This window comes from Scyliorhinus torazame, chromosome 22 (assembly GCF_047496885.1).
Source record: "Scyliorhinus torazame isolate Kashiwa2021f chromosome 22, sScyTor2.1, whole genome shotgun sequence".
Lineage (NCBI taxonomy): Eukaryota > Metazoa > Chordata > Chondrichthyes > Carcharhiniformes > Scyliorhinidae > Scyliorhinus > Scyliorhinus torazame.
Window position 1 is genome coordinate 45,989,567 of NC_092728.1, and position 12,189 is coordinate 46,001,755.

The 12,189-nt window shown below is 46.2% G+C and overlaps 1 protein-coding gene across 1 annotated transcript in view; it reads left to right on the forward strand.

Moving 5' to 3' along the window:
• Positions 1-1,437: 1,437 nt before the first annotated feature.
• Positions 1,438-12,189, forward strand: part of glipr2 (GLI pathogenesis-related 2) — a 117,817-nt gene continuing 107,065 nt past the window's right edge. The window contains exon 1 of the mRNA XM_072488147.1: positions 1,438-1,774. The gene's annotated coding sequence lies outside the window, so the exon portion shown is untranslated. The remainder of the gene's footprint in view (positions 1,775-12,189) is intronic.

Below are 12,189 nucleotides of genomic sequence, written 5' to 3' on the forward strand. Positions count from 1 at the left end.
GACCACCAAGGCCTTCGGTCGGTCGCCCGTCCTGGGCTTCCTTGCAGGGGCTCTATGGGCCCCATCCAACTCCAGGGGTCAGGGGAAGGCCTCCGGCCCCATCAGCGCCTTGAGCATACCTTTCACGTATGCACTCACATCCGACCCCTCGCAGCCCTCGGGGAGGCCAACGATCCTCAAATTCTGCCTCCTGGCTCTGTTCCCCAGCTCTTCAAGCTGCTCCTGCATCCTCCTCTGGCGGGCGTTCAGCTCTTCCACCTGCTCCAGCTCCGCCACCGTGTCCACCTGGCTGGAGAGCTTCCCCTCGACCTCCCTGAGCGCCTTCTCCTGGACCGCCTGCGCCTCGACCATTCGGTCCATTACCGCCCTCATCGGGTCCAGTGTGTCCCTCTTCAATTCGGCAAAGCAGTTCTTAAAAAACTCTGCCGTCCGCCATGTTTCACCGCCCGGTCTGGGGTCCCCGCTTCGAGCCCTGCCGCTCCACTCGACCACTTCTGGTCCAGCTGCTCATACCCCGGGGGGGGGGGGGAGCCTCTTCCCTATCGTCTCCTCAACCTAACCAGGTCACCAGGTCCCGCAAAAGTCCGTTTAACAGGTCCGTTTGCCCATCGCAGGCGGGAGCGATCCGACCTGCAACCTGCTTCCTCGAGGGCGCCACCGGAAGCCCCTAATCTGCACACTCCTGGCCTACCAAAATCCCACTTCATTGGAGACAGCTGATCTAAATGGGCTGTTGCCTCTGTAGACTTCTCATAATGCGAGACACGCCATGTCCAGAATCATGCCCCCTACGATAAAGGCTCTCTCGTGGTGAAAATTAAGCATCAATTGCCACTTTAAGTGGCTGATCCTGTTGCACCAAAATTAAAATGAATAACTTCTCACAAATTCCAGAAAAGCTGCAATACTAGTTTGACATCTCTTCATTTTTCTCACGCATGACGCAACCTGTCTATTCAGCAACATTGATAGGAAAGAGAAGGTGTTCTGAGAGTGTTTGCACTAAATGTCCGCGTAGATTTTGCGCTCAAGTCTCTGGAGTAAGATTTGACCCCACAACCTGTCCGATGGGAGAGCACTGGGGCAAGATTGGCACTTTAATCACATTTCTTTAATGAAGCTGAACAAGCAATTATGTCTGTGTTGAGATGAGAGAGCAATTGTGCTGTATGGCTGTGTTGAGATAAGTCTTATCAAAGGCTCCCTATTTATCCTTGGCTGGAGATCTATGGGCCGGGGTCTCCTAGGATAGTAGTCCCTTAAATCCTCGGGTCAGTCAGACCGCACTTTAATTCTCAGCTGTACATAGATGAGTCTGAAAACACTGCAGAGACGTGACAACCCAGTTCAGTGGGTCTGCCTCTGCTGTGTTGTTGCCATCCTGTGGTGCTGCAACCTGCTTGAAAATGTTCACAGAATCACTGATTGCATCAATAGCACAGCTACATCTTCTCCACTGTATTGCTGTTTGATTGGGTAAACGTCCCCTGCAGCTGGTCTTCACCCAACCAGAATTTAATGTTCAGTGGTTAAAGTGGTTTCAGAAATTCAGCTTTGCTGTTGCAGTTCTTGCCTCAACTGGTCTTTTTATAGATCCTTCTTTTCAAATGTGCTTTTTCCACATTTCATTTCCGCCTTGTATCTGCAGTAGCAGTGCAGGATACCTTGTGACGGTGCTCCAGTTATTCGGGTCTGAGAAATTCTATGCTCCTTCATGCAAATGCCAGATCGATAGAAACACACACGTCAAGATCTGCAGCCTCTGTTAGCACAGGTAAGCAGCAAGCACTGTATACTGTCATTTTTAAATTTTAAATCATTAAGGTAGGAATGTATCAGTAGAACCATTCAGTTCGGAGTCCATTCTGTCATTGCCCAGATTGTTGGTTAGACCACATCTGGAGTACTTTGCTTAAAGGGTTTAGAGAAGAGCAGTGAGAATAAGCCACAGTTTAATTACTCAGGTCGACTTAAGGAATCGGTGATTTACACCAATGTAGATTTATAGGGAAGTTGATAGGGATGTAACAAAATGAAAAGCTGGACTACGCACGCAGTGACATCATTCCAATTTAACCGACTTGGGTGGACCAAGCAACGTGAGAAGCAGGAATAGGAAGTTTCTGAGGAAATTCTTCTTTTCCCAGAGAATAATGAGTCTCTGAGGAACATTGCCAGCAGGTGTAGCTGGCACTGACTTTGTGGACATCTTCAAGCAGGAGCTGGACAGCTTCCTGACCAGGGCAGAGATCATACAGAAAACTGTCTGTATTGATAACACTTGGGCCGGGACTTTGTGCTCCCGTTCACATGGGCATGAATGGCGATGGGAGCAGAAATTCTTGCGAGATGTCCAAATCATATTTCACGCTGATGCAAAGGTGTGACGCGATTGCCCCTGCCCCGGCCAGTGACGTAACGGGATTCCCGACAATCTACATCGGGAACTGCATTATAATAAATTTGAATCTAATTAACAGGCCTCTACGCCTGATAATCCTTCCCCCATTGTAGAATCAGAGAATCCCGACAATGCAGAAGGAGGCCATTCTGCCCATCAAGTCTGCACCAACCCTCCAAAAGAGAACCTTACCAAGGCCCAATCCCCCACCCTAACCCCGTAACCCCACCTAACCATTATCCATTCACTTCAGTGTGAGGGTATATCGACATGGATTACGACTGGTCTTCCGCAGCGTGCAGCTAGTAGGCAGGCCAGAGGGGTTTAGGTGAGTGCATTATTCCCTTTTGTTTTTTTTTCTAAGTTGCAACCAATACCACGGAGAAAGCCGCATTGGAGCCAGCAGATTCAAAGCAACTTTTCCCACCCACTGTGACACTGCAGCAAAAGGGGACAATTCCACCCGCGATCTGTTAAAACTCCTGCGACTGGCGAGGGCGGGGTCAGAGAGGAACTTGCAATTACTTTTTCCCCCGATTACTTTTTTCTTGCTTTTCTCATGCGAGGGTGTCTGGTCGGTGTTGCAGGCTTGGTACACCAGCTGATCTTTTACGGTCAATTTTTTTTTTTTTCTTTCATGGGATTTGGGTGTCGCTGGCAAGGCCCAGCCCTAATTGTCCTGAGGAGGAAGATCGGCCATTTCAGAGAGCACCTACAAGGCAACCACATTGCTGTGGGTAAGGAATCACATGTAGGCCAGATGACGTAAAGTCGGCAGATTTCCTCCCTTAAAGGACATTTAAGACCATAAGACCATAAGACATATGAGCGGAAGTAAGGCCATTCGGCCCATCGAGTCCACTCCACCATTCAATCATGGCTGATTTCATCTCCATTTACCCGCTCTCTCTCCATAGCCCTTAATTCCTCGAGAAATCAAGAATTTATCAACTTCTGTCTTAAAGACACTCAACGTCCTGGCCTCCACCGCCCTCTGTGGCAATGAATTCCACAGACCCACCACTCTCTGGCTGAAGAAATTTCTCCTCATCTCTGTTCTAAAGTGACTCCCTTTTATTCTAAGGCTGTGCCCCCGGGTCCTAGTCTCCCCTGCTAATGGAAACAACTTCCCTACATCCACCCTATCTAAGCCATTCATTATCTTGTAAGTTTCTATTAGATCTCCCCTCAACCTCCTAAACTCCAATGAATATAATCCCAGGATCCTCAGACGTTCATCGTATGTTAGGCCTACCATTCCTGGGACCATCCGTGTGAATCTCCGCTGGACCCGCTCCAGTGCCAGTATGTCCTTCCTGAGGTGTGGGGCCAAAATTGCTCACAGTATTCTAAATGGGGCCTAACTAATGCTTTATAAAGCTTCAGAAGTACATCCCTGCTTTTATATTCCAAGCCTCTTGAGATGAATGACAACATTGCATTTGCTTTCTTAATTACGGACTCAACCTGCAAGTTTACCTTTAGAGAATCCTGGACTAGGACTCCCAAGTCCCTTTGCACTTCAGCATTATGAATTTTGTCACCGTTTAGAAAATAGTCCATGCCTCTATTCTTTTTTCCAAAGTGCAAGACCTCGCACTTGCCCACGTTGAATTTCATCAGCCATTTCTTGGACCACTCTCCTAAACTGTCTAAGTCTTTCTGCAGCCTCCCCACCTCCTCCATATCACCTGCCCCTCCACCTATCTTTGTATCATCGGCAAACTTAGCCAGAATGCCCCAGTCCCGTCATCTAGATCGTTAATATATAAAGAGAACAGCTGTGGCCCCAACACTGAACCCTGCGGGACACCACTCGTCACCGGTTGCCATTCCGAAAAAGAACCTTTTATCCCAACTCTCTGCCTTCTGTCTGACAGCCAATCGTCAATCCATGTTAGTACCTTGCCTCGAATACCATGGGCCCTTATTTTACTCAGCAGTCTCTCGTGAGGCACCTTATCAAAGGCCTTTTGGAAGTCAAGATAGATAACATCCATTGGCTCTCCTTGGTCTAACCTATTTGTTATCTCTTCAAAGAACTCTAACAGGTTTGTCAGGCACGACCTCCCCTTACTAAATCCATGCTGACTTGTCCTAATCTGACCCTGCACTTCCAAGAATTTAGAAATCTCATCCTTAACGATGGATTCTAGAATCTTGCCAACAACCGAGGTTAGGCTAATTGGCCTATAATTTTCCATCTTTTTCCTTGTTCCCTTCTTGAACAGGGGGGTTACAACAGCGATTTTCCAATCCTCTGGGACTTTCCCTGACTCCAGTGACTTTTGAAAGATCATAACTAACGCCTCCACTATTTCTTCAGCTAGCTCCTTTAGAACTCTAGGATGTAGTCCATCTGGGACCGGAGATTTATCAATTTTTAGACCTCTTAGTTTCTCTAGCACTTTCTCCTTTGTGATGGCTACCATATTCAACTCTGCCCCCTGACTCTCCGGAATTGTTGGGATATTACTCATGTCTTCTACTGTGAAGACTGACGCAAAGTACTTATTTAGTGTGGCGCACAAAGACTCCGTGAGACGAATAGAGTGAAGTCGATGAGGCTTTATTATGCGTGTCTGTTCCCCAGCAGCCCGATAGTAAACTGGCCTGCGGAGGAAGGCACCGGCTTCTTATACTTCGCCTTCAGGGCGGAGTATGAGGTCAACGGCCAACCAGGACCCGGGATCTGTCAGCCAATGACATTAGGGCTTCCAGTCCCACATGACCCCCAATACATACTACCACATTTAGTTCCTCAGCTATTTCCTTGTCTCCCATCACAAAATTACCAGCGTCATTTTGGAGCGGCCCAATGTCAACTTTGGCCTCCCGTTTGTTTTTAATGTATTTAAAGAAACTTTTACTATCATTCCTAATGTTACTGGCTAGCCTACCTTCATATTTGATCCTCTCTTTCCTTATTTCTCTCTTTGTTATCCTCTGTTTGTTTTTGTAGCCTTCCCAATCTTCTGACTTCCCACTACTCTTTGCCACCTTATAGGCTTTCTCTTTTGCTTTGATGCATTCCCTAACTTCCTTTGTCAGCCATGGCTGCCTAATCCCCCCTCTGATAACCTTTCTTTTCTTTGGGATGAACCTCTGTACTGTGTCCTCAATCACTCCCAGAAACTCCTGCCTTTGCTGTTCTACTGTCTTTCCCACTAGGCTCTGCTCCCAGTCGATTTTCGTCTGTTCCTCCCTCGTGCCCCTGTAGTTACCTTTATTTAACTGTAACACCTTTACATCTGATTCTACCTTCTTTCTTTCAAATTGGAGATTGAATTCTACCATATTATGATCACTGCCTCCTAAGTGCTCCCTTACTTTAAGATCTTTAATCAAGTCTGGCTCATTACATAACACTAAGTCCAGAATGGCCTGTTCCCTCGTGGGCTCCATCACAAGCTGTTCCAAAAAGCCCTCCTGTAAACATTCAATGAATTCCCTTTCCTTGGGTCCACTGGCAGCATTATTTACCCAGTCCACCTGCATATTGAAGTCCCCCATGATCACTGTGACCTTGCCTTTCTGACATGCACTTTCTATTTCGTGGTGCATTTTGTGCCCCCGGTCCTGGCCACTGTTAGGAGGCCTGTACATAACTCCCATTATGGTTTTTTTGCCTTTGTGGTTCCTCAACTCTACCCACACAGACTCCACATCATCTGACCCTATGTCATTTAGTGCTATTGATTTAATTTCATTCCTAATTAACAAGGCAACCCCGCCCCCTCTGCCCACCTCCCTGTCTTTTCGATAGGTTGTGAATCCCTGGATGTTTAAATGCCAGTCCTGAACCCCCTGCAACCAGGTCTCTGTGATGCCTACCACATCATACCTGCCAGTCACAATCTGGGCCACAAGCTCATCTACCTTGTTCCATACACTGCGCGCATTTAAATATAGCACCTTTAATTCTCTATTGACCGTCCCTTTTTGTTTTCTTAGTGTGGTGGACCTTGGTTTACTGAGCCTTTCCATACACTGTGTCATATTTTGTGGGATGGGGACTATCGTAACCTCTCCTGAGTTTTGTCTTTTCGTGCTTTTTTGTATACCTAAGCAGCTACGCTTCCCACTGATTACTTCACCTCTTGGTTCCCTGACTTTCCCTTCCCCCCCAATCTTTAGTTTAAAGTCCTATTGACCACCCTATTTACTCTTTTCGCCAGAACACTGGTCCCAGCTCGGTTCAGGTGGAGACCATCTGAACCAGATGTGTTTTTACAACAATATTCACCATCACTGAGACAAACTTCATGGGCTGAATATTATGGCCCAGTCATGGAGGGCTGGAAAACGCGGTGAGCCATTCAAAAGTCCATTGATTTCAACGGGAGCGGAAAATCCCATCGGACAAAAATGCCACCCTATAATTCCAGATTTTCTTTGATAAATTGAACTTAAATTCCACTAGTTGCTATGGTGGGATTTGAACCCATGTCCCCAAAACATCAGCCTGGGGCTCGAGATTTCTAGTCCAGTGATATTGCTACTACATCGTGATCTCCAGTTGAAATATGTTCCACATGCTAGGATGATGCTGGTGTCTTTACCCTAACCCTAAACTGATGCAAACTCAAATTGCACGGAAGTGCATCAATGAATTCCCTTTCCTTGGGTCCACTGGCAGCATTATTTACCCAGTCCACCTGCATATTGAAGTCCCCCATGATCACTGTGACCTTGCCTTTCTGACATGCACTTTCTATTTCGTGGTGCATTTTGTGCACCACTTCTGGGTCATCAATTATTCACAATATTTACTAAGCATTAGTTAACAAAACAGACAGGCAAGTATCAAAGTTTGCCAATGCCACAAGGATTGTTGGTATAGTAAATAATGTAGGCGGATGTATAAGATTACAAACAGACATTGATGGATTAACAAGTATCAGGGTTAAATTTTGGCAGATAGAACATAGAACATAGAACGATACAGCGCAGTACAGGCCCTTCGGCCCACGATGTTGCACCGAAACAAAAGCCATCTACACTATGCCATTATCATCCATATGTTTATCTAATAAACTTTTATATGCCCTCAATGTTGGCGAGTTCACTACTGTTGCAGGTAGGGCATTCCACGGCCTCACTACTCTTTGCGTAAAGAACCTACCTCTGACCTCTGTCCTATATCTATTACCCCTCAGTTTAAAGCTATGTCCCCTCGTGCCAGCCATTTCCATCCGCGGGAGAAGGCTCTCACTGTCCACCCTATCTAACCCCCTGATCATTTTGTATGCCTCTATTAAGTCTCCTCTTAACCTTCTTCTCTCCAACGAAAACAACCTCAAGTCCATCAGCCTTTCCTCATAAGATTTTCCCTCCATACCAGGCAACATCCTGGTAAATCTCCTCTGCACCCGCTCCAAAGCCTCCACGTCTTTCCGATAATGCGGTGACCAGAACTGTACGCAATTCTCCAAATGCGGCCGCACCAGAGTTTTGTACAGCTGCAACATGACCTCCCGACTCCGGAACTCAATCCCTCTACCAATAAAGGCCAACACTCCATAGGCCTTCTTCACAACCCTATCAACCTGGGTGGCAACTTTCAGGGATCTATGTACATGGACACCTAGATCCCTCTGCTCATCCACACTTCCAAGAACTTTACCATTAGCCAAATATTCCACATTCCTGTTATTCCTTCCAAAGTGAATCACCTCACACTTCTCTACATTAAACTCCATTTGCCACCTCTCAGCCCAGCTCTGCAGCTTATCTATATCCCTCTGTAACCTGCTACATCCTTCCACACTGTCGACAACACCACCGACTTTAGTGTCGTCTGCAAATTTACTCACCCACCCCTCTGCGCCTTCCTCTAGGTCATTGATAAAAATGACAAACAGCAACGGCCCCAGAACAGATCCTTGTGGTACGCCACTTGTAACTGAACTCCATTCTGAACATTTCCCATCAACCACCACCCTCTGTCTTCTTTCAGCTAGCCAATTTCTGATCCACATCTCTAAATCTCCCTCAATCCCCAGCCTCCGTATTTTCTGCAATAGCCGACCGTGGGGAACCTTATCAAACGCTTTACTGAAATCCATATACACCACATCAACTGCTCTACCCTCGTCTACCTGTTCAGTCACCTTCTCAAATAACTCGATAAGGTTTGTGAGGCATGACCTACCCTTCACAAAGCCATGCTGACTATCCCTGATCATATTATTCCTATCTAGATGATTATAAATCTTGTCTCTTATATTCCCCTCCAAGACTTTACCCACTACAGACGTGAGGCTCACCGGTCTATAGTTGCCGGGGTTGTCTCTGCTCCCCTTTTTGAACAAAGGGACCACATTTGCTATCCTCCAGTCCTCTGGCACTATTCCTGTAGCCAATGATGACATAAAAATCAAAGCCAAAGGTCCAGCAATCTCTTCCCTGGCCTCCCAGAGAATCCTAGGATAAATCCCATCAGGCCCCGGGGACTTATCTATTTTCAGCCTGTCCAGAATTGCCAACACCTCTTCCCTACGTACCTCAATGCCATCTATTCTCATAGCCTGGGTCTCAGCGTTCTCCTCCACAACATTATCTTTTTCCTGAGTGAATACTGACGAAAAATATTCATTTAGTATCTCTCCTATCTCTTCAGACTCCACACACAACTTCCCATCCCTGTCCTTGACTGGTCCTACTCTTTCCCTAGTCATTCGCTTATTCCTGACATACCTATAGAAAGCTTTTGGGTTTTCCTTGATCCTACCTGCCAAATACTTCTCACGTCCCCTCCTTGCTCGTCTTAGCTCTCTCTTTAGATCCTTCCTCGCTACCTTGTAACTATCCATCGCCCCAACTGAAACTTCACACCTCATCTTCACATAGGCCTCCTTCTTCCTCTTAACAAGAGATTCCACTTCTTTGGTAAACCACGGTTCCCTCGCTCGACGCCTTCCTCCCTGCCTGACCGGTACGTACATATCAAGAACACGCAGTAGCTGATCCTTGAACAAGCTCCACTTATCCAGTGTGCCCAACACTTGCAGCCTACTTCTCCACCTTATCCCCCCCAAGTCACGTCTAATGGCATCATAATTGCCCTTCCCCCAGCTATAACTCTTGCCCTGCGTTGTATACTTATCCCTTTCCATCATTAACGTAAACGTCACCGAATTGTGGTCACTGTCCCCAAAGTGCTCTCCTACATCCAAATCCAACACCTGGCCTGGTTCATTACCCAAAACCAAATCCAACGTGGCCTCGCCTCTTGTTGGCCTGTCACCATATTGTGTCAGGAAACCCTCCTGCACACACTGTACAAAAAACGACCCATCTAATGTACTCAAACTATATCTTTTCCAGTCAATATTTGGAAAGTTAAAGTCTCCCATAACAACTACCCTGTTACTTTCGCTCTTATCCAGGATCATCCTCGCCATCCTTTCCTCTACATCCCTAGAACTATTTGGAGGCCTATAGAAAACTCCCAACAGGGTGACCTCTCCTTTCCTGTTTCTAACCTCAGCACATACTACCTCGGAAGATGAGTCCCCATCTAGCATCCTCTCCGCCACCGTAACACTGCTCTTGACTAGCAGCGCCACACCTCCCCCTCTTTTGCCTCCTTCTCTGAGCTTACTAAAACACCTAAACCCCGGAACCTGCAACATCCATTCCTGTCCCTACTCTATCCATGTCTCCGAAATGGCCACAACATCGAAGTCCCAGGTACCAACCCATGCTGCCAGTTCCCCTACCTTATTTCGTATACTCCTGGCATTGAAGTAGACACACTTCAAACCACCTACCTGAACACTGGCCCCCTCCTGCGACGTCAAATCTGTGCTCCTGACCTTTATACTCTCATTCTCCCTTACCCTAAAACTACAATCCAGGTTCCCATGCCCCTGCTGCATGAGGATATATTGGCCTGGAATATATAAAAGGTGATTTGATTGAGGTGTTTAGGGTTTTGGAAGGAATCTGCGAGGTAGAGAAGCTTTTTTCTAACACTGGATAAGGGGGAATAATTTTAAATGAGAACCAAGCCATTATATTCCAGGTTTTTCAGATACATACTGGCTGTGTACAGTCAGTACTTTGGTTGTGAACAGCCCAAAGAGATGTGCAATTTGATATGATCAGCCAGTCACTGGGATATACGGTCTACATAGCCAGCATCACACTGGAATTGATATCCATATACCACATTATTCATTTGTCTGGTAGGCAAAACATACTTTTGGCTTGCCAGCAGCATCCTGTTGGTGCAAAACACCACTCGTGTTGCTCCTGCTCAGCAACAGCACAAAATAGATACCTTGAAATACCTTACCTGACCCTCACAGGATAGTTTGAGTTAGACAGAGCACTTTTCAGCTCTGAAATCCAGTGCAAGGTACTAAGGCCGTAGGTCTCAATGACTGGCAACTCAGCTGCTTGCAATAGGCAAAGTACTGACTGTTCCCAACCAGCCCCTGCTTGCAAAACTCAGAATATTAAATCTAATCTTAGATCTAATTCTATGATTGGACAGCACTTGCTGAACAATCCTGAGTGTCCAAAGATTACATGAACAACCAATTTAAATCATCAGTCAGGCATGCAATGTGGCTTACTCATGCTTGTCAAAAGCCACACATAGAATCCCTACAATGCAGAAGGAGGTCCATCAAGTCTGCACTGACCCTCTGAAAGAGCACCCTACCTAGACCCAATTTTCTGCCCCATCCCCATAGTCCCACCTAGCGGCAATTTTGCATAGCCAGTCAATTTGGGTTTATGGTCATTCGTATTGAGGTACAATGAAAAGTATTGTTCTGCATACAGACCAGGCAGAACATGCCACATATGAAAAACAGAGGACACACGGTAGATACACAATGTAAATAGACATCGGATGAAGTGGAAAACTATTTTGGACTGTGGGAGGAAACCGGAGTACCAGGAGGAAACCCGCGAAGACATGGGAAGAATGTGCAAACTCCACACTGACAGTCACCCGAGGTCGGAATTGAACCCGGGACTCTGGTGCTGTGAGGCAGCAGTGCTAACCACTGTGTCACCATGCTGCCCCATTCAGATGCAAAGATGAAAACACAAAATGCTGGATAAACTCAGCAGGTCTGGCAACATCTGTGGAGAGAGAAACATTTTGAGTCTAATGTAATTCTTCATCAGAACTGACATCTGTAATATTTTCTTTCTATTCATATGTAGGTACCTGCCCTCTGCAGGCTAAAGGAACAAAAGCTTATAACAATAGTTCCTGGTGCATTCTCCACGGTAACACTTTGACCAATCATATTCTACTTGCCAACCAATCATAAATTGTTGCTCCCTTTGAAATTTGACATTCTTGGATTGGATTGGATTTGCTTATTGTCACGTGTACCGAGGTACAGTGAAAAGTATTTTTCTGCGAGCAGCTCAACAGATCATTAAGTACATGAAAATGAAATAAAAGAAAATACATAGTAGGGCAACACAAGGTACACAATGTACTACGTAAGCACCGACATCGGATGAAGCATACAGGTGTAGTGTTAATGAGGTCAGTCCATAAGAGGGTCGTTTAGGAGTCTGGTAACAGCGGGAAAGAAGCTGTTTTTGAGTCTGTTTGTGCGTGTTCTCAGACTTCTGTATCTCCTGTCCGATGGAAGAAGTTGCACTTGTTCTGATGAGTGCAGGATGAAAGGATTCGGCAACATGTCCCTTTTTTCAGTAATACATTTTATCTGTTGGGCAGAACCAGTCTCTATGGGGTCCCCATCTCAACCTTTCCTAATTCCCTGCTATCCACTCCCTAACAGTGAAAGCCT